This window comes from Rattus norvegicus, chromosome 1, assembly GCF_036323735.1.
Source record: "Rattus norvegicus strain BN/NHsdMcwi chromosome 1, GRCr8, whole genome shotgun sequence".
NCBI classification, from domain to species: domain Eukaryota; kingdom Metazoa; phylum Chordata; class Mammalia; order Rodentia; family Muridae; genus Rattus; species Rattus norvegicus.
The window spans coordinates 190,239,890-190,264,175 of NC_086019.1; the positions used below are offsets into that span (position 1 = coordinate 190,239,890).

At 49.9% G+C, this 24,286-nt stretch overlaps 1 protein-coding gene across 2 annotated transcripts in view; it reads left to right on the plus strand.

The window, feature by feature from the left end:
- The window catches only part of Sbk1 (SH3 domain binding kinase 1), a 44,818-nt gene that overhangs the window by 2,213 nt on the left and 18,319 nt on the right, over positions 1–24,286 (plus strand). The window contains exon 1 of one of the 2 annotated variants that reach the window (NM_147135.3): positions 20,763–21,249. The exons of the other annotated variant lie outside the window; for it this stretch is intronic. The gene's annotated coding sequence lies outside the window, so the exon portion shown is untranslated. Of the gene's footprint in view, positions 1–20,762; positions 21,250–24,286 lie in introns of those variants that run through there. 2 annotated transcript variants of the gene reach the window in all.

Consider the following 24,286-nt stretch of genomic DNA (forward strand, 5'->3'; position numbering starts at 1 on the left):
CAGCCATGGAGGGCTGGAAGCCAAACAGGCGGATAAAAGACTCAGTGAGGCTCGATGGGTGACACTGTTCTTTACTCCACTGAACTCCACAGCCCCAGTACAGCCACTCTTCATAGTGGAGTCTTGGAGTGCTTGGGGAATGACTGTGTCAGCCAATGAAATGACAGAGGAGACAGGGCCTTGGCATCATCTGTGGTGACTGTCTTTCTATCTCTCTTCTCTGTGCCTCTGTCTATCTCTGTATCTGTCTGTCTCTGTCCGGGTCTATCTCTCTCTGTGTCTGTCTCTGTGTCTCTGCTATCTCTATATCTGTCTCTGTCTCTCTGTTTTTGCCTATCTCTCTATGTTTATATACCTCTCTGTCTGTCTCTCCGTGTCTCTCTGTGTCTCTCCCTGTCTCTCTGTGTGCCTCTGTCTTTCTCTATATCTGTCTGTCTCTATCTGCGTGTACCTCTGTGTGTCTCTGCATGTCTCTCTGTATCAGTCTCTGTGTCTATTTCTCTGTCTCTCTGTCTCTCTGTCTCTCTGTCTCTGTCTCCTCTCTGTCTCTGTCTCTCTCTCTCTCTCTCTCTGTCTCTCTCTGTCTCTCTGTCTCTCTCTCTCTCTCTCTCTCAGTGGGGATAAAACCCAGGGCCCTGCACGTTTATGTTAATGTGCAAGGTTAATTCTAGGTTAATTCTCAGCCTTGAGCTGACTGTCAACAACACACTGTCAAGCCCTGCCCTGATGTCCCCTGGCTTCAGGTCTTGGAGCAAATCAATCCCTACCAGTGAGTGACTCAGGAAGCCCCAGGATGAGGCTCAAGCATTAGGGCCAGGCTCTTATGCCCTTTCTCCCTCATCTTTCCTCCACCCCACCTGCAGCTCTGGGGATTCCTGTGTAGCAGAGGCCTCTCTCCTACTCTGGGATGTAATGGCCTATGTTATAGCAGAGGCTACTATACTTTCTAACTGATGGACTCTGGCTCTTTAAGGCCTAGGGAGGGGACACTGCCAGGCTGGGCAGAGATGGTGACCACAGGTGCCAGGTAGTGAAGCTAAAAATACTGAGTGATGTGGACAGCCAGGCTGTGGGAGCCAAACAGAGCTGGCTGGGAGGGCAGAGACACTGGGTGGGGTCACCTTGGACTTAGAGAGTGTGTGGTGCACCAAACCCCTTCACCACCTCTCCTGGCCTTTCTCTGGCACCAGGGCTTCTCTGGAACACCCAACTTCCATCTCTAAAGACCATGATTCTGCCACAGCCTTCTTCTGTGTAACCCTGAGGTCTCTTTGGATCTCTTCTCAAGCAAAATTAAAGACAGAGAGGCTGTAAGGGGTATAGGCAACCTGCTCATTCATTTTTAGGTTGAAATTCCTGAAGCCTCCTGGGACTGGATGTTGAGGCCACAGAGACAGGCATATCTTCCTAATGGGGCCCAATGCTTTGTGGGTGAACATGCATCTCCATGAGCTATAATGAGAGTGTGAGCTTTGTGGCCCCAGAGGCCGTGGGTCGATGCACACTGTGCCCCATGTCAGCGACCATGTCACTAACCACCTGCTCACGCTGTTTCCAGGTGTTAATTAGAGTGAGGCAGCTGTTGTGCCCAGGAGCCTGGAGCATAGGATCCCATTCTTTTTTTTTTTTTTAAGATTTATTTATTCGATATATATATGAGTACGCTGTCGCTGTCTTCAGACACACCAGAAGAGGGCATCGGATTCCATTACAGATGGTTGTGAGCCACCATGTGGTTGCTGGGAATTGAACTCAGGACCTCTGGAAGAGCAGTCAGTGCTCTTAACCACTGAGCCATCTCTCCAGCCCAGGATCCCATTCTTTACGGTTGATATCCACGGAACAGAGTGTAGTGAGAGAGGCTCTGCTCCAAGCAGTCTCTCACTGACCCTGGATCCTTCTGTGATGGGGCAGGCATCACTCAGAACCACATTCCACTAACAGAGAAAGAAGAGAGAATGGAGGAACCAGGTGTGGTTCGTGCCCACAAGCCCAGCATTCACGAGTCTAAGGCAGGAGAATTGTGGGTTCAAGACCAGCCTAGGCTATACTCTATCTCAAAACAAATACATTAAAATGTCAGCCAAGGTTTTTGTGAGTCACAACTGGAGATAGCGTCTTTTACCTGTGTCTGCGTGCATTGGCTATCTCTGCAAGGGATCCTGGGAAAGGCAGTCCAGTGCAGCAACCTCACTGGGGTATTATGATCATGGAATAGTTTGGTCTATAAAGACAAGCCTCCTTTGGTGCCAATCATGCTCATTCAGTCACTCAGCAAAGCTGCTTGGTATCGTTCATGGGTGAGAGCTAGAAGCCACATGAGAAACACCAGCTCCACCGTCCTGAAGCTCAGGGCTAACGAGAGACAGATGATATATAAGTGAACTTATAACTCCATCATCAGGTTCAAACCCACGGTGGGGGGGCAGGCGGGGGCGGGGGGATGGACGGCAACACACAGGAAACACACACCTTGTATAAGATGAGCTGAGAAGCTGGCATCCGGGACCTGGAAGAGGAAGGGGACGGGCCGTCCATGCAGACAGAACAGAGATGCAAGGGCCAGAGGACACTGGCAGGCAGTGAGCACTCACTCTGGTAGGCCAGTGTGGACAAACCGGAGGATTGTGGGACAGTGACAAGGGTGAGATTGGGATAGACCAGATCAATCAGACCTTGATAACCCTGCTGAGAATGAAGTTTAGGTGGGATAGGGAAGCTTTTAAGGGGGGGAACAGTGAAATCTGGTTGACATTTTAAAAGGTCCCTGGGGCTGCTCTGGGCAAATCAATGACTACCGGGCCAGCATGGATAGAGGAAGGTGGTGCTGAGGTCACGGAGGGATGTGTAGGGTGGGTGACCTGTGGGCCGGCCAGGGTCAAGGGAAGAAGATGACTGCAAGTTCATTTTGAATATGATTTATCCCAGGAATTCACACAGAAGTTCAATCTCCAAAGACTTAGGTCAATAATATCAAAAGATAGAAAATTAATTTAGTTGTGGTATTAGAGATGAGCTGGTGACTTCAATGGGTTAGCTCACTGGGGTGAGAGCGCCTGTGAGCGGTGGCTTCCTAAGCAGAGGGAATGGAACCTATCCAGGTGTTTGTGTACTCCCGCCTGATATAATGTATCTGCCAACACCTTCCTGTTCCCCACAGAGACTGTGCAATGCTACCTGGACTTCCAGGATGAAAACCTACACACAGACTCCATTAAGAATTTTAACTTATATCTATATATCTTATAAGTGTATGCCATGCATGTGTGGGTATCCTTTGAGGTCAGTTGGAGTTATAGAATTATAGGAAGTTGTGGGCCACAGGACATGGGTATTGGGACCTGAACTAGGGTCCACTGAGCAATCTCTCCAGCCCATCCTCTTTTTTCTTTTTCTTTTTTAATATAAAAAATTTCTGGGTCAGCCAGTATGAAGTATAGTCGGGATTAATTCTATTTTATTTTTTCAATTATTTATTTCTGAGGAGAGAGCACAAAGTACCATGATGAGTGTGGAGATCAGAGAACAACATGGAAGTCTAAGTTCTCTCCTTCCAACATGTAGGTCCTGGGAATCAAACTCGGGTCCTCAAGGTTTGGCAGCAAGCTCCTTTACCCACTGAGCCAACTCACTGACTTCTGGCAGATTTTTTCTTTCCTTTCTTTTTTTTTTTTTTTAAGGATGAATTTATTTAGAACATTTCAAAAAATGGGCAGTGCAGGACAGACTTACCTGCATTTTTTTTTTATTTCAGATCTTGTATGTACCCCAAGGACCCGTGTGTTAAAGGCTTGGTCCCTAGGGTGACACTCCTGGGAAGTGGTGGAGTCATTAAGAGGTGGGGCCTGCTGTGAGGAAGGTGGGTCTCCGTGGGGCAGGTTCTTGCAGGGAGGACTGTGGGGCCCCTAGTGTTCTCTCTTTTTCCATCTGCCTGTTATAGCACACATCAGCTGGAAGCACTCGCTGGAAAAGGAGAGAAAGGCAGCATGTGGGGAGACTAATTCAATAGACTAAGAAAGTTATCCCTCACAGAACCCCAAAAGTTGAGCGTGGACAAACCCACGGAACTACGGTTAACTCTTCAGATCTCCCAAGCTGATGACGTGGTTAGAAGGGAGGACAATGCTCGGAGGTCAGGTATAGCAGGGCAGTTTAGGAGCCTGTGATGGTGCATGCCTTTAATGCCAGCACTGGGGAGGCAGAGCAAACAGATCTCTGTGATTTGGAGGTCAGTCTGTCTTACAGAACGAGTTCCAGGACAACCATGGCTACACTGATAAACAATATATAAAAACAGAGAGAATGGCGCAGCCCAAATTTCATGTTGAACCTCTGTCACCCAGCACCCCTCTCCCCTCAAGCACTGGGTTTCTCAACTGCAAATTTCACTTTTTAAAAATTGGGTGCATGGTTTACTCAAAGTGAATGTGAAGTTTGTAAGCAATGAGCATAAGAAGTTCTGACATATGTATATGTTGGGGTAACCCAAGCCTCCATGTAGGGGTAACCCAAACCTCCATCCAGGCAATTCTTTCCAAAAAGTTTCTCTCTCTCTCTCTCTCTCTCTCTCTCTCTCTCTCTCTCTCTCTCTCTCTCACACACACACACACACACACACACACACACACACAAAGGGGTAGGGGCATTACTACAGTTTGTATCAATCTTTGAAAGCTCCTGAGAGTTAGCAGGAAACCAGGGATCCCAGAAAATCCTGAATCTAAACAGAACCAAAGCAAACAAGAAAACAATGTATGCAGAGAAACAAAACTTTCAAACAAGATAGAGGCTCTGTGTTCAGAGACTAAAAGAATACATTGTAATTATTAAAAATACTGAGGGTGTCTCCAGAAACGACGGCAACAAAAGTTAGGGCTGGAGTCTAGGAAGACCCAGTGTGAAAACAAAATACATTTAAGGGTATTTCATAAAAACAACTCTAGGGGCTGGGGATTTAGCTCAGCGGTAGAGCGCTTACCTAGGAAGCGCAAGGCCCTGGGTTCGGTCCCCAGCTCCGGGGGGGGGGGGGGGGGGGGGAGAACAAAAGGGAAAAACAACTCTAATGGACTGGCTGGTTTCCTGCGTCAACTAGACGCAAGTTAGAGTAGTCAGAGAAGAAGGAGCCTCAGCTGAGAAAACCGGTCCATGAGATCCAGCTGTAGGGAATTTTCTCAATTAGTGATCAATAGGGAGGGCCCCGCCCACTGTAGGTGGTGCATCCCTGGTCTGGTGGTCTGTAAGAAAGCAGGCCAAGCAAGCCATGTAAGGTAAGCCAGTAAGCAACCTCTGCATCAGCTCCAGGTTTCTGCTCTGGTTTGAATTCCTGCCCTGACTTCCTTGCATGACGAACAGTGCTGTGGAAGTTTAAGCCAAATAAACCCTTCCTCCCCAACCGGCTTTCTGGTCATGGTGTTTTGTCCGAGCAATAGAAACCCAAACTAAGACACACATCATTTCAATATGTAGCTCAGGCTGTCCTGGAACCTGTCATCTTCCTGCCCCCATCTCCTCAGTGCCCAGTCCGTGCCACCATGCCCTGCTTTATTTTTGTAAGAGATAACAGAAGGACCAAAAGAGACTAGGAGACCAACAGGGAGCCGCCCCGGAGCCTGAAAAAGTGAGGGTGGTGGCTCAGAGGGTGGTGGCTCAGCAGAAGGGAGTGTTAAGACCAGATCCCTCCATTCCCATCTGGGGCTGCTCATGGGAAGGGTGAACAGGCTAAATCCTTGGGGAGAACTAGCTGGGTTATTTTTTACTTTTATTTACGTGTGTGTGTGTGTGTGTGTGTGTGTGTGTGTGTGTGTGTGTGTGCATGTGCTTGTGCATGTATGTGTGTGTGTGCTTGCAAGAGCCCATGGAGGTCAGGAGGGAGTTTGAACCCTTGGAGTTTGAGTTGTGGGCATCTGTGGGCTGCCTGATGTAGGTGCTGGCATCTGAACTCTAGTGCTCTTAACCACCGAGCCATCTCTCTAGCCCTAGATTTTAAAAAAAAGATTTATTTTTATTTATTATTTTGCTTCAAAGTGTTGTGTGTGTGTGCATGTGAGTTCTAGGACCCAAACTCAGGCCCTCTGCAACAGTAGTACCTGCTCTTTACTTCGGAGTCATATCCTTAGCCTCGGCTTTTTTTTAAATATATTACTTATACAAAATTATGGTTCCATTATGACAACTGCATACATTGTACCATGTACTTTGATTCTATTCACATATTCTACAACCCTCTCTCACCTCTCCTACTGCCCCCCTTCTTTTTTCTAAACAGACCCCCTTCTTTCATGTCCTTTAAAAAGTGTAGATTCAATATATGCAAGAGGGCAGGTGACACCTGCCTTCTGAGCCTAGTTAATTTAGCATGGCTAGTCTTAGCATGATGGTCCCTAGGCTCATCCATTTCCCTGGAAGTGACATCATTTCATTCTTCATGGCTTAATAATACTCTATTGTGTACAGAGACTGTCATCGTTAGGGTTTCCATCACTGTGAAGAAACACCATGACCAAGACAACTCTTATAAAGGCAAACATTTAACTGGGGCTGGCTCACAGTATCAGAGTTCAGTCTATTATCATCATGGCGGGAAGGATAGCAGCATGCAGGCAGGCATGGTGCTGGAGGAGCCAAGAGGTCTATATCTTGGCAAAGGCAAGCTAGGAGGAGACTGTCTTCTGCTGGGAACCAGGAGACTAATGTGATTCCATACTGGGTGGAGCTTATGCCATATATATATTCATATATATATGAATGATGACTTTAAAGCCCGCCTCCACAGTGACACACTTCCTCCGGCAAGGCCATACCTACACTAATAAGGTCACACCTCCTAATAGTGCCACTCCCTATGGCCAAACATTCAACATATGAATCTACAGGGGCCTACCGTATTCAAACCACCACAGTTTCCTTTCTGGATGGATGGATGGAGGCATTGGTGGCTGTGGATGTGCTCGTTTGTGATGTGTGTGTGGAGCTGGGGCTGACACTGGGTGTCTTCCTCTCTCAGCCTCCATTTTATTTATCGAGTTGGGGTCTCTCACTTATGGCTGACCATTTCTGCTAAATGGGTTTGCCAGGAAGCACCCCCTACCCTGCCACAATCTGCCACTCCTTTCTCTGTCCCAAGGTCTGGGGTTATAGGGATGGGCTGCCACATCTGGCTTTTATGTGGGTACTGGGGATCCAAACTCAGGTCCCCAGGCTTGCGCAGCAAGCACTTGACCCACCAAGCCCCTTCTCTAGCCTCCTGTGTTTTCTTTTTCTAGTTTATTGTTCTTGTTGGTGCTTGGTTAGTATGCAGAGTAATAGATATCATTTTATCATATATATAAGTTCTGCCTTTGTAATACATATAACTTACCTTTTGTCTGTCGCTCTGTTGGTGAGCATCCTGATGAGCAGCGACACACAAGGGTATGCACGTGTCTCTGTGTTGTGCTGGCAGGTTCCTTTGCTGTTTCATGTGCTAGTTCTGTTTCCAGGCTTTGACCTCCATACTGATTTTCAGGGTGGCTGCCAGGTTCGTGGCTTGGTAGCCAGAGTCAGTGTGGTGACTCATATCCCCATGCATCACGCCTTGAGGAGAGAAGAGACATTGGCAAGGGTCATCCATGCCTTGCCGTGTAGTGTTGGGTCTATGGAAGCCACATGGACATCACCTGGAGCTACCTTGAAGTGCAGGATGTCTGGCCTCACTGAGATCCTCCGGAGACTCATGCATAGGCAGAAGGAAGCTTGGGTAGCAACGCTCAGAGACAGCAGCAGTGAGTTTTTCCCTCTAGCCATGCTTCTAGAGGTTAAGGGACATGACTGCTTGGGATGTGGCTCTCCCTGGTGAAGCCACTTGCTTGATGCAGGCAGTAAGAGGGTGGGTGATGGGTAGGGGAGCAAGTGGGCACTTTCCAGGATAATCAGTGTAGTGATGGAGAGTGGATCCCAGACAGGACGAGGTGAGCTGTGGTGGCTACCCGGCAGCCAGGCAGTAAGAATATAAACTTGTACTGGGTGTCTGTCTCTAAGCAGTCAAAGGGCTGTCACACAGAGGAACTGGACAAACATGGAGTAGATAGAGGGCAGAAACGGTGAGGAAGCTACTGACTTAGAGATTAGGGTAAGATGAGTGATTGATGGGTGAGCTTGTACCTGGGGACATGGTCCCGAGGGGCAGAGTGGGTTAGAGGTGACATTAGGACATCCAGGCAATGAGAGGACTGCTCTCTGACATGACTTTGTTCTCTAAACTCTGTCCCTCACAAGTCTAAACACAGTCATTTGTTCTGGGGCCTGGGACATCTGAAGGCTCCTAGGACATCACAATGTGCGGCAGAGCTTCAGGACCACAGCGTGGACAGAGACAAAGTTCTTGACAGAGATGGGGAAAGACACACAGGGGAACAAGATGTGCTGGGTCTGGCACTGTTCAACCATAACCAAAGAGGAGGCTTTGAGTGGACCAGAGGCACCAGTCCCGGACTTAAATGTCCTAGGTGATGGGGAGCAAGTGATGAAAATGTGCTCTTCGCTCCCAGAAAGGAATAATGTGTCAGGGTGTAGGGCTGCTTTTGCGATCCTTTGGCCTGTCTTGCACTGTAGAATTTTGGCCACTAGAGGGAGCCCTGTGCTCATATTTCCAGGGATTGTCCCTGCAAGGCGCTGTTTGCTCAAGCTTGACTTTTCCCCCACCCCCAGTCTAATGACTGGTCAGGTTCAGAGTTTGAAACCATATACTCTAGGTCCACTACTTGTAGGTTATGTGAACTTGGCAGAGTAACTTAACTGTTCTGTATTGTGGTTTCAAGAGCCATAAAATGGATGTAGTTTGTAGTGATGCATACATATTGTCCCAACTCTGGGGCGGGGTGGGGGGGGAAGGCTACATCAAAATAGTGAGTTGAGGGCACTGAGTTCAAGGGTAGCCTGGTTTGTACAGACAGACTCTGACTCAAAGGAGAAAAATATAAGGAGCCAACACTTTAAAACCCAGGGCATTCTGCTCTTGGAGCAAAATTTGCAAGGTCTTTGGAAAGCTACCACACGGAGAACCCGAGTCTACATTCCCACACGGCTAACCTAGGCACAGCTGTGTGGAGATGAGCCCCAAGCATGGGTCAGCGACTCTCTCACAGATCCTGCCTACAGTCTGTCAGCACCACAGCCCTCCATGATGATCCACGGGAGGCAAGAAGGTGGTTGTGACTCAGTACAACTAAGTAGCCAGTGTTGGTTCAAACTTTGACAGCGTGACCCTCAGTAGTTTAGTTCAGGCATCTTTAAACATAGCACAATTTAGTGGACATTTCCCGGTGATAACTCAACCCTGTACACACAATAAGGCTTAAGACACGGCTACAGCGAACCCTTGGTAAAGTGCTAGTGGCATCTTTTGTAACGATGGGGATCTATAGATGGACTCCACATGACACCTTCCACGAAGATAGGTTCTACAGATTGACAAGCTCCTGATAGGGCCCAGGGGAGGAGGATCTGGTGTGGCCTCAGCCACACAGATATCTCGAGAGTCACCAGGCTATTAATCATGTCCACTCCCAGCCTTCTGGGTGGAAACCAGATCATGCATCTCCCCCTGAAGAGACAACCCTGTGTGTTTAATAACATTCCTGGGTTCCCTCATGCTTATCTGTGAGCACAAGGCCCTCTGTACTTCCCACACCCGGGTGGTGCTTCTGAGTTCTCTCCCCCACAATAAAGTCTCCCTACATACCCCCAGCTTTTCCTTAAACACCCAAACCCTTCTCTGATCAAAAGAGTTCCACCTCCATCAAAGTTAAAGCTTCCAGTGGCTCCAGTTACCTCTTACTGACCCTGTTGTCCCAGGCCCCCAGCATTGAAATCACTGCTGAACACCCCAAGCACGGCAGGGCCCTGGCACTAGCTGTTTCCTTGGCCTGGCTCCTGGGCTGCACGTTCCTCCCTCACCCTATTCTAGTCTCTGCTCAGAGACCACCATTTCTGCAAGGACTTCCCAGCATGCCATGCGCCCTCTTCCTGGCTCTTTTTTTTTTTTTTCCACTTTAATGCCTTGACCTGTATCATTACTTCAGTGTCCTATTTGTCACCGTCTCTCTTTACTAGAGCAGAAGCTCTGCAAAGACAGAGACTTTTCTGTGTTGTTAGTTGAGTTGCAAACGGTGTGGGAGAACGTAATAAATATTTGTAGGTATACTGTAGCTCAGAGGTAGAAAGAATTTGCCTGGCATATCAGGGACACTGAATTTAATTCCCAGAACTGCAAAAGAAAACAAAAAGATAAAAGTATTTGCCTGGCTGCACATGGTGGTGCAGGTCTTTAAACCCAGCACCTGGGTGGCAGAGGTGGGCAAGTCTCTGTGAGTACAAGGCTAGTCTGGTCTACATAGTGCAGTCTAGGCCAGTGAGACCCTATGTCAACAACAAACAAACAAACAAACAAAGGAACTATTTGCCTGTTAGTGGGTAGATGAAAGTGTGCAGTGAAGGCATTGGTTGTACCAAGTGACCCAACCAGGCCTGAGTGGGATAGTGTAGGGGGCTGCTGGACCTGTCAACACAGAAGCATAGAGCCCACCTTTGGAGCTAAGCACCCTGAGATTGGTGTCTTGAATCTTTCCATCTGTTTGTCTTTGGCTCTGTGACTGAAGGCTGATAGAACCTTTCCACTGGGGACTGCATTTGGATGGATCACTGTCAGGGTGGCCCCAGGCAACTGTCCTGCGAATGTCTTCCTGCCCAGGGGAGTACGGTATTAAATAGAGGTGAAAGCCACTTGGAAAAGATCTTAGGAGAAAGAGAGTCTTCTGCCCTGCATTCTGAACACGGGCAGCACAGGTCAGCCCCCGGGCTCCAGGGTCTGTAACTAGAATGCACAGGTGCATTGTGGGGGTTAGACTTTTTTGTCTACTGGAGCTCTCAGTGCTAGGGAACTTTGGACGCCACATCAGGGAGAGCCAGGCCGAGCAAACCTGAGACAAAAGCCTTGAGGTGACTAGCATCTGACCTTGTCCCTGTAGCTTAAGCAACAGGCTAAGAACTGGCTGGAACAAGCCACTGGATGTCTGGGCCTCTGTTGTCACATCTATGAACTAGTCGGAAACCTGTTGCACATGGAACCTCAGGGGTGTGGGGGCATTCAGTGATCAGCAGCCACGGTCCTTGACCAGCATGGATCATGTCCGTGGTTATTCTGCAAAATCTAGAAGCCTAGACTCTATTTATATTCTTACTCTTTGAAATGTTCAAATGGGGCTCTACCTTTTACTTCCAAAGGATGGGTGAGAAGGAACACCGTGGAGCTCAGTAGTGACCTTAGAACCATAGTGACCAAAATAGTGATGGCTTCACTGAGGGCTGCAGACGCTGCCCGTGGTTTCAGACCATACTTGGGGAAGCTGCAGGATGTGGTAGTGTCCTTAGGTCTGGTGGGTAGCTGTAGACCTTGAGAACAGCCTGGTGATACCTGGGAGGAGCCTGTGTTTCATTCTCTGTCCTCCATTCTGGCTAACCCCTCGTACCTCCCCAGCCACTCGAATCCAAGCCATTCTTTAGGATCCACTTAATTAGCCAAGCTTATTAACTCCCACAAGGCTTCTCCTCCCCTCCTAATTAACTCGCTTAATTAGGGCTTGCAGGCCCAGCTCCACCCAGCCCCCTCCAGTTCCCACCCCTGCCTGTCTCTCTTCCAGGCCCTGGTTCAGCCAAGCCCCCAACAGGCTGAGAACCCTGCAGGTGTTGCCCGAGTGCCTTCAGCACCCAGGTCTTCCCTTCCCTTCGTGTCCTGTTCTCTGCCACAGGACACCAGGACTCTGCTTTTCGTAGCAGCAGCACAAGGCAGAGATGAAAACAGGTCAGGGCAACAGATGGAATGAGGGGAAATGGACCGAGATGAGCCTGAGCTGGTGTCAAGGAGGGCTAGGGAAAGCTGGGCTAAGGAACATGAGAAGATGCCAGGGCCTGGACCCCAGAGGCAATACGGGTTTGAGTCCCAGGCTATCTGAAAGCTCCATCCAGCCTCTCCTCTGTCTGTGCCCTGAGATAGAGGGACAGCCCCTGTGTGGAGAGGTCTGGATGCTAGTATGCATAGAACACAGCCTGCCCCAAGTCTGTGTCTGTTAAGTACACAAGTGACCTTGTGAAGAGGCTAGGGGTGGGACTTTGAGGAATCGAAGGGAGGGTGGAGATAGCCCGGGAGAGTACCATGCCGGGTCAGGCTCTACAGTCTGGAGTCCTGGAGGAATGTGCTGGGCATTGGGACGAGGAAAGGCATGTAGATCTGGGCATGATGGCACATACCTGTGATCCCACACTACGGCAGCTGAGGCAGGGAGATCAAGTTGGAGGCTAGCCTGGACTACGTTGTGAGACTGCCTCAAAAGCAAGGATAGAGAATGGGGCAACTGAGTCAGGGAGGTCAAGTTGGAGGCTAGCCTGGACTACATTGTGAGACTCTGCCTCAAAAGCAAGGATAGAGAATGGAGAAGTGGTGTTTACCTGGGTCAGATGAGCAGCTGTTTAACTCACTCGCAGAATTTAACCATTTTAGAACTTCCCATTCATCTGGGTGATGGCCATACACACCTTTAATCCCAGCACTCAGGAGACAGAGACAGAAGGATTTCTGAGCTCTAGGTTAGCCTGATCTACAGAGTGAATTCCAGGACACCCAGGGATACACACAAAAAAACCTGTTTCAGAAGAGAAAAGAAAAAGGAGGAAGAAGAGGAGGAAGAGGAGGAGAAAGGAGAGAGAGAGAGAGAGAGAGAGAGAGAGAGAGAGAGAGAGCGAACTTGGGTTTGTAAGTAACAGAGATCCAAGTCTCTCTGATTTAAACTCAAAGGGGGTGAGGGAGCTGGAGAGATGGCTCAGTGGACCTGGATTCAAAATTCAAATCCTAGCTCCTACAGGGCAGTTCACAACTGTCTCTAATTCCAGTTCCAGGTGATCTGACACCCTCACACAGACATACATGGAGGCAGAATGCCAACGTAATAATAATAATAATAATAATAATAATAATAGAATAAACTCGAAGGGGACTTTACTGGGTCACAGAACTAAAAGGTTCAAGTCTTCAGGCACACAGGGATGATGTCAAGGGGTTCATGACTAGGTTTGTCCCCATCTCAGTTCTACATCTGCTGTGCTGGTTGGTGTCCTCCTCTGGAGGCTCTCCCTGGTGGGACAACTCCAGGCTTACACTCAGCCTTTCACTGTGGTCTCAGAAAGGACCCCTGTAGCCAAGGAAAGGTGTTATACACTGATTGGTGGGGCTGGGTCACAAGACCAGCCCAGGAGTCAGACACCATCACCATCAGATCCCCTGAGTTATGAAGGGGATGGCAAGGAATGTAGGTTCCTAAAGGGAAACGGGGGCTCTGGGAGCAGAACGTGTAGACAGATGCTAGGTAACGGAGTCTGTGCTGCTTGGACTGCGTGGGCATCATGCCAAGCTCAGGAAAGTTCCAAATGCAGGCATGTGAGGCAGTCCCTGCCAGGCCCCACCCAGATGTCCTTGGCCTCCTTCCCAGCTTTTTGCATCTTCATCTCTTTTCCTGAAGGCTTCCTGGTTCCACCCCCATCCCTACTCCCACCCCAGCAGCTCTTATCCATTCCTGCCTCCAGGATGTGGCCAGCATGTCCTGCGCTGTCTCGGAGTTCCTCAGTGGGCTTGGCTGTGTGGGTTCTGCAGTGGTGGCGGACTCCATGATACACACCTTGTCTCTGTTTCCTGCTCTTTCTACTCCCCTCCCTGAGGTCCTCTACCAGATCAAGGACTTACTCAACTCAGTCTCAGAGAAATCAAACTAGGACACTGTTGAAGCCACCCCCACCTCCAAGCCTCCTGGGATGTGTGCTAGACACACTTGACCCCTTACAAATGCCTGTGTTCCCAGGGGTCACTTCTCCAGGAGTGGGAACGGAGTGAGCTCTGAGAGTCTATGCCTTAGTCAGAGGACTACAGAGATGCAGTGAAGGTGGCTGGGGTTGGGCCCCATCAGGTGCTTATTGACCTAAGTAACAATTGCATCCAAGCCTGAAGAGTACAGCATCTATCACTATGGTAACCAGACAGCAGGGTGGTAAGGGCCAGCAATGCCAAAATGCCAAGGTCTCCCCATTCCTATTGCTTCTCTAAGCATGACCAATGAGGTAGGTCATTCTGTGTAAGTGATGTATATATAGATATAGATATGTATGCGTGTGTGTGTTTGTGTGTGTGTAATATATGCATACCTACATACATATATACATACATAAGTGTGTGTGTGTGTGTGTGTGTGTGTGTGTGTGTGTGTGTGTGTGTGTGTTAGGCAGGGTCTTCTTTGATAAATCAAGACTGGCCTTTTTTTTGTACCGTTCTCCTGCCTCTGCCTCTGAAACACTAGGGTTATATATAGGTGGGAGCCTCCTCACTGGGGTTTATCCTGAGTATTTCTAGGACCTGGCTTTAGGAAACACAGACTCCCAGGGTGGAAAAGTTCCAAGTTTTGCCTGGTGATGCACACCTGTGGCCCTAGCAGTTGAGAAGTGGAGACAAGAACATCAGAAGAAGCTCAAGGTCATGCTTGGTTATACAGCAAGTTCAAGACTGGTGTGGGCTATTTGAGAGTCAGTACCAGATGAAAGAAGGAAAGAGAGGAAGGAGGGAGGGAGCGAAGGAGGCAGATGAACCTGTGATGTCAGCACCTGGGAGGTTGAGTTCTGCTTTAGCCTCGTGTATACAGTGAGATTGTCTTGAGGGGGAAAATAATCACGTTTATTAAAACTTTCACAGAGTGATTTTCAATTGTTTTGAAAAATGTGTAGTCACAGTGAGTGGTGTTTGCCACGGAGGTCAATGCTGATGGATTGTCATCTTCACATCCCATATCTTTACTAAGAAATGAACCACAGCCAACATGGATCCCATCAGAACCCTTCCTCCCAATCCCAGATCTTGAATTTATTCCAGGAGCAGCCACTTCCCTGACGTTACAGACATTGCCTTTATATTACAGACAGTACATTACTGCCTTTGGCTGGCTCACCGGTAAGGAGCAGAGTTCCTGCCTCAAAGCACAGCAGGCCTGCAGAACCACAGAGAAGCAGGTCTTTGCTCCAACTGCATCATACGGCACTTGTCGGCATCAGTGGCTTCCTGCTGGCCACCCACGGTCCCAGTTGTATTTCCACGTGGGGCAGAGAGCACAAGAGCACTGCTGGAACACTCTGATGCTCCCGTGGGATGAATTCCAAACAGAGATTTCAGAGACCTCCTGCCCCCAGCTACTGCATCCCGAATGCCTGATTCTCACTGAGCCAGCCTGAGTTCTTGTGGAACCCTAGCAGAAGCTGATTATCTCTGTCCTCAGGGCCCTGGACATTTCTGCTCCAGTTGCCTGTACTTTCCATATCTGTGCACCCAAATGACATCATATCTGTCATCTTAAACCTAATTTTCTTCCTGAATTACCCAGTCACCAGTATCACTAGCTGTACGAGCTGGTCACCAGCATCAGTGCTGTAGGCATGGGGTAGCCATTCAGGGGAGGCAGTTCTTCCTGTACATGGGCCAATGACTCAGGATTGCCTCTGTGTAATGACCAGGACAAGATCAAAAGCTGTAGTCCAAGATGCTCCGATATCCTCCTCAGCATGGAGATGACCAATATACCCAATCCAAGCTCTTCCAAGGTCACTTTCTTTAGCTGTTAATGTTACCCAGAATCTAGTAGTTTGAATGCTGTGATGTATAGTTTCTAGAGCACAGACTTTCATGATTCCTCCTAAAATCTCCTCTACCGACACCCCAAGAAGTAGAAACTTGACTCAGTCACAGGGAGAACTCAGTATTCAGAAGGCCCTGGGTTTCCTGGCCTTGTGTGTTTCTTTGTGTGGGAGGCAGTCCCTAGCTACCCAGGAGCCATTGTTGCTGGTACAGTGCTGTACCCCTATAGTCCCAACACTTCGGAAGTGGAAGCAGGAGGACTTTGGGTTTAAGGCTAGCCTGAGCTACATGGCAAGGCAGTGTTTCAAACAAAACAAAACAAAACAAAACTGACTTCATTTCAAAAGAGAACAAGCTGTATGTTTGAGCAAAGAAAACATGCATGAAGATCTCTGTTTTCCAGTATTCTTTGTGGCTGTGGAAATCATGGCCAAGTTGTAACTCCACAGTTTACTATTCAAATTGCAGCTTTGATGGGCACCTTTCTAGGTGTCAAGGACAAAGGACTGTAGCATTTTCGTCAGCTGCCTTGTTCCTCTGGTCAGATAGACCGAACAGGTTCCGTCCTCTGAGACACAGACCAAGGTAGGGTCAGATACACAAGCAATTTACTGTGGAAAATGCTTCGGAGGGAACTAGAGGAGGCTTGGAGGAGTGTCGGATTGCAAGAGACCTAGCAATTGAAGAGGGGGTTGGGGAGGGCAGCAAGAGCCTAGAATGCTTCCATAAAGCCAGTGGGGAGTCCCGGACACAAAGCTGCTATCAAAAGAATGTTATGTGCCCAAGTAACTGCTCAACCCTAGTTCCCCAGACTAGGGATCAGCCACAGGAAGCAAATGGGAAACTTCTTTGTGAACCTTAGGCTGGTTCCCAGCTGCTGCTACTGGTGATGGTTGATTCCAGTCCCAAACAGGGCAGGTCTCAGTGGCAGAAGCTCAGACATCATCACCTCCACCACTTACACTGTACAATTCCACAGATCCCGTGAGCCTCCTCCTATGGGAAAAGTTTGAAAGGGAAGGCGAGAGAAAGAAGCTGAGCTCTTTCTACCTTGCTGCAGGCTGCTGGCGGCCATAGCAGATTCTCACTTTCTCCTCTCCCAACGTGCAGTCTAAATTAACCACTGAGTTCACTAAGGCTTGGGCTGCTTGTGATGGGTCACCTAGTGGCATGACCCAATCTCCAGGCCGAACAGATCCAAGTGCTTGGCTTTCTCTTTTTCTTGTTTGCTTGTTCTTCGAGACAGTTGCTTTTAAAGACAGGGTTTCTCTGTGTGGCCTTGGCTGTTCTGGAACTAGCTCTGTAAACCAGGTTGGCCTCAAACTCAGAGATCTACCTGTCTCTGCCTCCTGAACACTAAGATTAAAAGCATATGCCACCATGGCCCAGCTGCTTTCATAATCAACAGATACCCAAATTGTGCATTATCTTTTCTTACTTTCTGCTTTGTGAAGTCGGTCCTGCCCTATTCTACAGGGTTCTGCATCTTCCTTGCTAGTCCCAAAACATACGGAGCCCACAGCTTCCTAGCTTGTGTTTAAGGACAGTATGTGTTTCCTACAAGAGTCCTTGGCCTATGAGAATCAGGACTTCCCATCCTGCATTGCTAAGAGAGCAACTGAGAAGGAATTCCCCACAATTCGTTCTAGCAAACTTTTTGTAATTGCTTTGTGGATAATCAAAGCCCCAATTGAGGAATCAAGGAAGTCTTGAACTGGGTATCTCTTGACAACTGTTAGTCAGAGGTCTGTTGCTGTAACAACACACCTGTGGCAATAGAATTATAGAGAGGAAAGTTGTGTTTTGGCCCAAGGTTTTAGAGGCTTTAACCATTTGTTTGACCCTGTTGTAGGGCCAGTGGCAAGGCAGTGCACCATGATGGGACCGTGTGACAGAGGAAGCCTGTTTACATCATGGCCAGGAACAAAAGGAGAGAAAAGTATTCCACAATTCTTTTTGAGAGCATGTCCTCAAGTTACCTGAAATGTCCCACCCTTTAAAGGTTCCCATTACCATTCAATGGCACAAAGCTTTAGGACCAAGCCTTTCTTTTTGCTTTGAAAGGTATTTCTAATTATTTTATCTTCCTTTATGAGTGCACTGCCTGCGTGTCTCTGTGCACTACTTACATGCATGAGCGGTTCTCGAGGTCAAAGGAGGGCACAAGATCTCCTGCAACTGAAGTTACAGAGAGTTGTGTGAAACGGGTCCTCTGGAAGAGCAGCCAGTTCTTTTAACCACTGAGCCATCTCTCCAGTGCAAGGGCCAAGCTCTTGATATAAGCCTCTGGGAGCCATTTAAGAGCCAGCTATAGCAATTGCCATGGCCAAGAACATGTCAAGGCCTGTTCCCATGAATGAGGAAGTACTCTCTAAGCTTTGAGTGTCTCGGGACTCAGTTAGAAAATACAAGAAGACACCCTTCCTCTTCCAGTCTCCTGTTCTCACACCCTATCACTCACACAGACACCCCCAATTTGCTTGTTTGAAGCACTAATACCTCCTTTGGCAAGTATTAGGACAAAGACAGGGTCAACTTGAAAGCCCTGACAGGGGTGGGATGGAGTGGAAGAGAGCAGGCAGCCACACAATTGTTTTAGAGGATAACTTGTGTGTGGAAATCAGCAGACAAGGTTGGTGTTGTGGATGGAAGGAACCAAATACACAAAGACGTGGGAAAGCAAGAAATGGATGTTCCAGAAGAATTTGCTGATGCCCAGGCTGAATGGAGAAGAGAGGTTCCACCAGTTGCCATGATACTTGCCAGGACTGGTGTGGCAAGCAGGCACTAGATGCTGACAGCCTGCAACACAGGGCGTCTTTGGGTGTCTATTGCTGTGAAGAGACACCATGACCACAGCAACTCTTATCAGAAAACATTTAATTGAGGCTGGCCCATAGTTCAGAGGTTCAGCCCAATATCATCACGGTGGGAAGCATGGTAGCAAAGCCTAACCCCAGTGCCACACTTTCCTCCAACAAGGCCACAGCTCCTAATAGTGCTGCTCTCTGAGAACCGATGGAGGCCACTTTCATTCAAACCACAGTACAGGGTAAGAAGAGTGGGCTTCACCCTGGAGGGCACAGGGAGTGCTTGGCAAGTTCTTTAGGAATACAACCTAGGCGAAATTGCTTTCAACAGAGCTGGTGGCCACAAAGACTGGTTTCAGAAAACATAATTTAAGTAAAGGTTTGAGGACGGTGGGCAAGGAATTAAAAGTATTAGTATCAATAGTACAGGTTGCCAAGTAGAAGTCTGTGCTTTGGGTGTCTGTGGTTTGGGTGTTCATTCGTTTGTTTCTTTGTCCAGTTCTGGGGACTGAGTCCAGGGCCTTCCATATGCCAGGGCTGAGCCACATCTCCAGTTCCTGTCTGTAGTTTATGCAACTTAGATGTGTGTGTGTGTGTGTGTGTGTGTGTGTGTGTGTGTGTAGGGCAGAAGTTGACAATTTATTGAAGCGTATTCTTCAATCGCTCCCCGGCCACTTACTATTTTTTTTTTGTGGGTGTGTGGTGTGCATGCATATGTGTGTTTTTGCATGCATGTGTGTGCACGTGGAAACAGGGGTGGACTGCCGTATTCCTCTTACTTGTTCTCCACTTTGAGGCATGGTTTCTCACTTGAACCCAGAGCTTATCCATTTGGTTAGTCTTGCTAGTCAGCTTGCTCTGGGGATCCTGTCTGCCTCCTAAATGCTGGGATCACAGGCTGCTACACCTGCCCAGCAACAGCTGAGTCCAGGGGATCTGAACCCTGGTCTTCAGCAGCGTCTCACATCCCTCCTCCTTTATTTATTTATTTAGAGACTGGGTCTTTCACTAGAACTCACCGATCAGATTAGGCTGGCTCCCAGGATCCCCTCCTGCTTCGGCCTTCTGAATACTAGAACTACAGGTGTCATGGCACTGGCGGAACTCAAATCCTCGTGCTTGCCTGGCAAGCACTTTACTTAATCAGCCATCTTTCCAGCTCCACCTAAGGTTACCTGAGTTTGCAATACATGGCTCTAAAAGTTCTACAAGCAGAGTGGCTGGGAGAGGATGCTGATTTGAGAAAACAGTCTGATCAGAGGTTAAAAGGAGGAGAGATTTTTGGTGTGTTGGGGGCTTTTTTTGTCCCACGAATAAAATAGTATGCTGCAGAGATGAGGCATGGGAGATTGGGCCTCCGGAAGGATGCGTTCTTTCGTGGTTCCCATTCTGTCGCCATCTCTGTTCGTCCACCCCACCTGCATCCAGGCTACAATTTCCGGTTAATGAACAAAGATCTTCACACCCGGGCGGCTTTGCACAGCTGCTGCTTCAGCCAAGAACACACCCCGCCCCGCCGCCGCGCGCCCCCCTTTTCCGTTCTGTTTATACACCTTTCATCCTAGCTATTCCTTAAACCCTCACCGTCTCCCTACAACAGAGCTTGAAAGCTCTGCCTGAACCATACACGACCCGGGAGACCCCAAGTCTCTAAGTAGCCTGGTAGTTTTCTGATGTCCCATGGAAATCGGATAGATAGGTAGAAGGATGAATGGGGCAGACAGGCGGGTGAACAGATGGACCGGTAGTTGAATGAGTGAGTGCATTCTGAATAGGAGGGCTCGGATTTATTTTTCTTCTTTGAAACAGATCCAGGCTCCGCCCCACAAGCACAGGCTGGAATAGTCTGGGACAGTCTGGCCCCTCAGGGACCAAGCAGCTGGACCAGGTGACCCTCTGTGACTCCCCCGAGCCTTCTCTAACCTCGTTCTGGCCCCCTCCTGGGTTCTGACCTAGAAAAGAAGCTTGTGCCAATGAAGGGCGGACGCTAGGACCCGGCGTGGCTGGAAAGCGGGCGGGGCGTCGCGCGGTTCCCGCGGTTTGGGGGGAGGTCCAGGCTCGCGGCGCCCGGCGGGAGGGCGCGGCGGGAGTGCGCGTGCGCGGGGCGCGCACCCGGCGCGGCGGACAAAGGCGCGTGCGGCGGCGCGCGAGGCGGAGGGCGGAGCGGCGGGCGGGCGGGCAGGTACGCGCCGGCGGGAGGCGGAGCCGCGAGGCCGCGATGGAGCGCAGCCCGGGCGGGCGCCGGCGCTGGAGCCCGAGCGCCGGGCGGAGCGGGAGCCGAAGCCGGAGCCGCAGCCTCAGCCCGCGCCAGGCCGGGGCAGGAGCCCGCAGAGCCGGGCTGCTCGCAGCGGCGGCGCCCGAACCCCCCAGCGGCTGAGTAGTGACCTCCATCCCTGCACGCGGCTGCCGGGACGTAGCGACAGCTCCAACCCGGGCCCCCCAAGATCTGCTTCCTACAACCTCACACCTCAAGACTCAGAGACCAAGCCTTGGGGCGCTAGCCCCCCTCTCCGCTGCTCCTGCACACCGGGACTCCAAACCTAGGACAGCGAGATCCTCTTGCTAACGAGAAGCCGCGGGCGCCCCAAAGCCTCGGGACCCGGGCGACCAAACCCCTTGCGACGCCTTTCGCGTCCCTGCTCATGGTGGTGGTGGTGCCCTGAGCCCCTCTCGGGCCGGGCAGACGAAGACCGACACGGCGCCCAGGCCCCCTGCCGCGGCGTCCCCGCGGCCCCAGCCCAGGTAAGTGGAACCTAGGTGAGGGGCGGCAGGTGAGTGGCAGCGAGGTCCCCAGAGCCCCGCAGGTGGGGAAGGAAGTCCAGAGTGCGCGCTCCCCCTCCTCAGCGTCGCCATGGAGCCGAGGCTGAAGGACGTCTCTTTGTGTCTCGCTTGGAGGAGCCGCCCCCTCCTCCTCTCCCTTCCCCCACCTTCCACCCCAACCCTAAGATTTTTGGCACAGCTTCGGACCCCGGGAGAGAGTATGCCCTGGGGAAGAGGGTGTAGAGTCTTCCCCATAAGGCGAACCTGGAGCGTTAGACCTTAGGTCCTTTGAAGAATAAAGAAATGGAGATATCATCTCCCAAAGGCCAACCTGAGTTCTTAAGTGTCACCTCCCCCCAGGAAAGAGAAAATTTGGGGCGCCCACAGGTGAGAGGTGCCTGCATTCTGCAGCTCTTGGTGACAGCTGGGGCTTTGGGTGTGCGCCTTTGTCTGAGAGGACAGGGAAGGGGCGTGTTTGAGAGAATGAGTTGGAAATCTCTTATTTTCTGACTCCCATACCCCAACTCAGGTCTCAGTGGCACTCTTCACCCAGTCCCTCTTTGTGCTCCCTGCAGAACAGGGAGAGGGCAAGCCCTCTCAAAGCGAACAGCTAGTTTTTGGGGAGGGGAGGTGCCCTGAGTGAAAAACCATTTCAGGTCACAGCACCTTTCTGTCCCTCTAAGTCCCAAGGACAGCAAACCTGAGTCTCTTCCCTTTTCCTGACCCGAGGAACACCTCGGGCCAAGTCCAGGACCAGGACACTGTGTCCTCTACATGGAGGATTGAGTCTGAGTTCTTGCTTAAGCTTTCCAAAGCATCTGTAAGCAAGAGGGCCTCAACAAAGTCCGAAAGATCTTGGGAGTGTTGTAACCCAAGAAAAGGCAGGAAGGTTTTCTCAGCCTTTCACAGGCAGGTGGGAAGTCAGGTAGAGATGAGTAGAGAGGCCAGGGAAGGCAGGACCTTGGACACAGAGCCCTGTAGAAGTTTGTTCGTTTATTTATCCATTCATTGCAACCTCTGAAGTTCCAGCCCTGGAGTCTGGGGCTTCCCCTCATCTTTTCCTAATGATCTGGCTTCAGATCCTTGGGCTTTTCTGTTTGTCCAGACCATGTCAGGACCAGCTGCCCTTGCCCGGGAGACACCTGATACCCCATATCAGACTTGAGCAGCTGGTGCCTTCCCATCACCCCTGCCTGAACTCTTCCCTACTGCTAGCTTTGCCCCATGAGTGAGGATGTAGCCTGGGTTAGCACTCTTGCAGAGCCTCCTGCAGACTCAAGGACAGTCAAGGCAGTCACCCCCAGGAGAGGATTTCAAAAGCCAGTTGCCCTGAAGATTAGGTGACCTTGATCAAGCCTGTGGCATTTCCCAGAGAGAGTGATAGTGAACTACATACACTGCAACCGGCATGGTGGATATAGATCGAAGCCAGACTGTCAGGAGCATTTAGGTGTGCCCTAGCCATCTTGGAAGTTTATTTTGTGCAGTGGATTGGAGCCCAGGGCTTTGTCTCACACTCCACAGGCAAGAAAGTGGAAGCAGAGGTTGGAGAGCAGAAGTTCAAATGACTGAGAGCAAAAAGAACCATTATGAGGCCAGAAGGGGACTGGCAGGCAGACTTTCTTTCCTTGTTAACCTGCAGCGGCTCCCCATTGAGTAGCCCTAATAAAGTAGCTTGGCAGCCCAGCTCTCTGCAACCTGCCCTCATTTACGTCTCGAGCACCCCCACTATACCTGGCTCAGCTCCATACTTCTAATTCTTTATCATATGAAATTTCCCCGACCCAGAGTCCCACTCTAGGATGACTTGGCAGCTGTTTCTACCTCTACCTCCGCTTTTGTTCTGGCTTAGACTGGCACACAGTGGAGAGCTGAGTGGTTGGTGGCTGGACAGCTTAGTGACATGTGTTTCCATGTGCTGTGAGACCCCATTTCTAGGCTCAGCTTTGGGAGTCTGGGCTGTCCTGTTCTGGCCACACCAGCACGGCTGAACCTACAGCCTGGTGTCTTAGCATTTGGATAATACAGCTTAGAGCTCCAGTGTGCTGATCAGTGCATTTTACATGTCTGTATTTGGTATTGGTGCTCGAGAATTCATATTCAGATGCTGATTTGGAGATCTTCCTGAAAAACCAGGGGATGCAGTGACTCGAGGCCCAGAGCTAGAGAATGGCCACGTTTGGACAGGGCACATGCTCCGAGTTGTCCCAAGAACTCCTGACCCGTTCTTGATTGGTGTGAACTCCCAGCCTAGCTACTGACCTCCAGGTTTGCCAAGTAGAGTGGAAGCTGGAAAAATGATTGCTCAGCACTGGGTGTGCGTAGTCTACAAGCACATGTTCCCTGCTACCCCCAACGCTGGGTTAGGACGAGCAGAGTGCCCATCTGGGGTTCTTAGGGTCAGTAGGGAGAGGAGCCAGACTTCCTCAGACTCTCATTCTACCTGCCCATAGCACCAACACACACACACACACACACACACACACACACACACACACACACACACACCGGAAGCACAGGCATAGTCATTGCTAGGAGCAGTAGACCAGAGTTCTAGGTTTGCCAGTTGGACAAAGGACTTCAGGATGGCTGCTATTGGCCTCAGTTTTACTCATCTGGGCAGAGATGAAAGTGGAGGTTCTCCAGGCTTCTTCTTGGACTTTCCAGCATTGAGTTCTGTGCCTGGGTTGGACCTGGTGGGTCTGCCACATTCAAGGTTCTACCCCAAACCAGCAAACAAAACAAAGTAACCTTGTCCCTCCCCAGCTTGTGTCATTCCCTAAGCATGAAGCTGATGGCTATTGCCAAATAACTGGGCCAGAGCCAGAGGCCAGCACCAGGCCCTAGCCACTGGCCTTGGCTTTGGTAGGTGTGCAATCTTCCTGCACAAAAGTCTCCTGTACCCAAAGGTCAAAAGAGGTGGCAGAGTGCCCTGTGGAGAGCACCAGCTCTGGATTCGCCATAGGTTTGCGATACATTTAGCTGCTCTGGACCTCAGTTTATTTATCTATAGAATAGG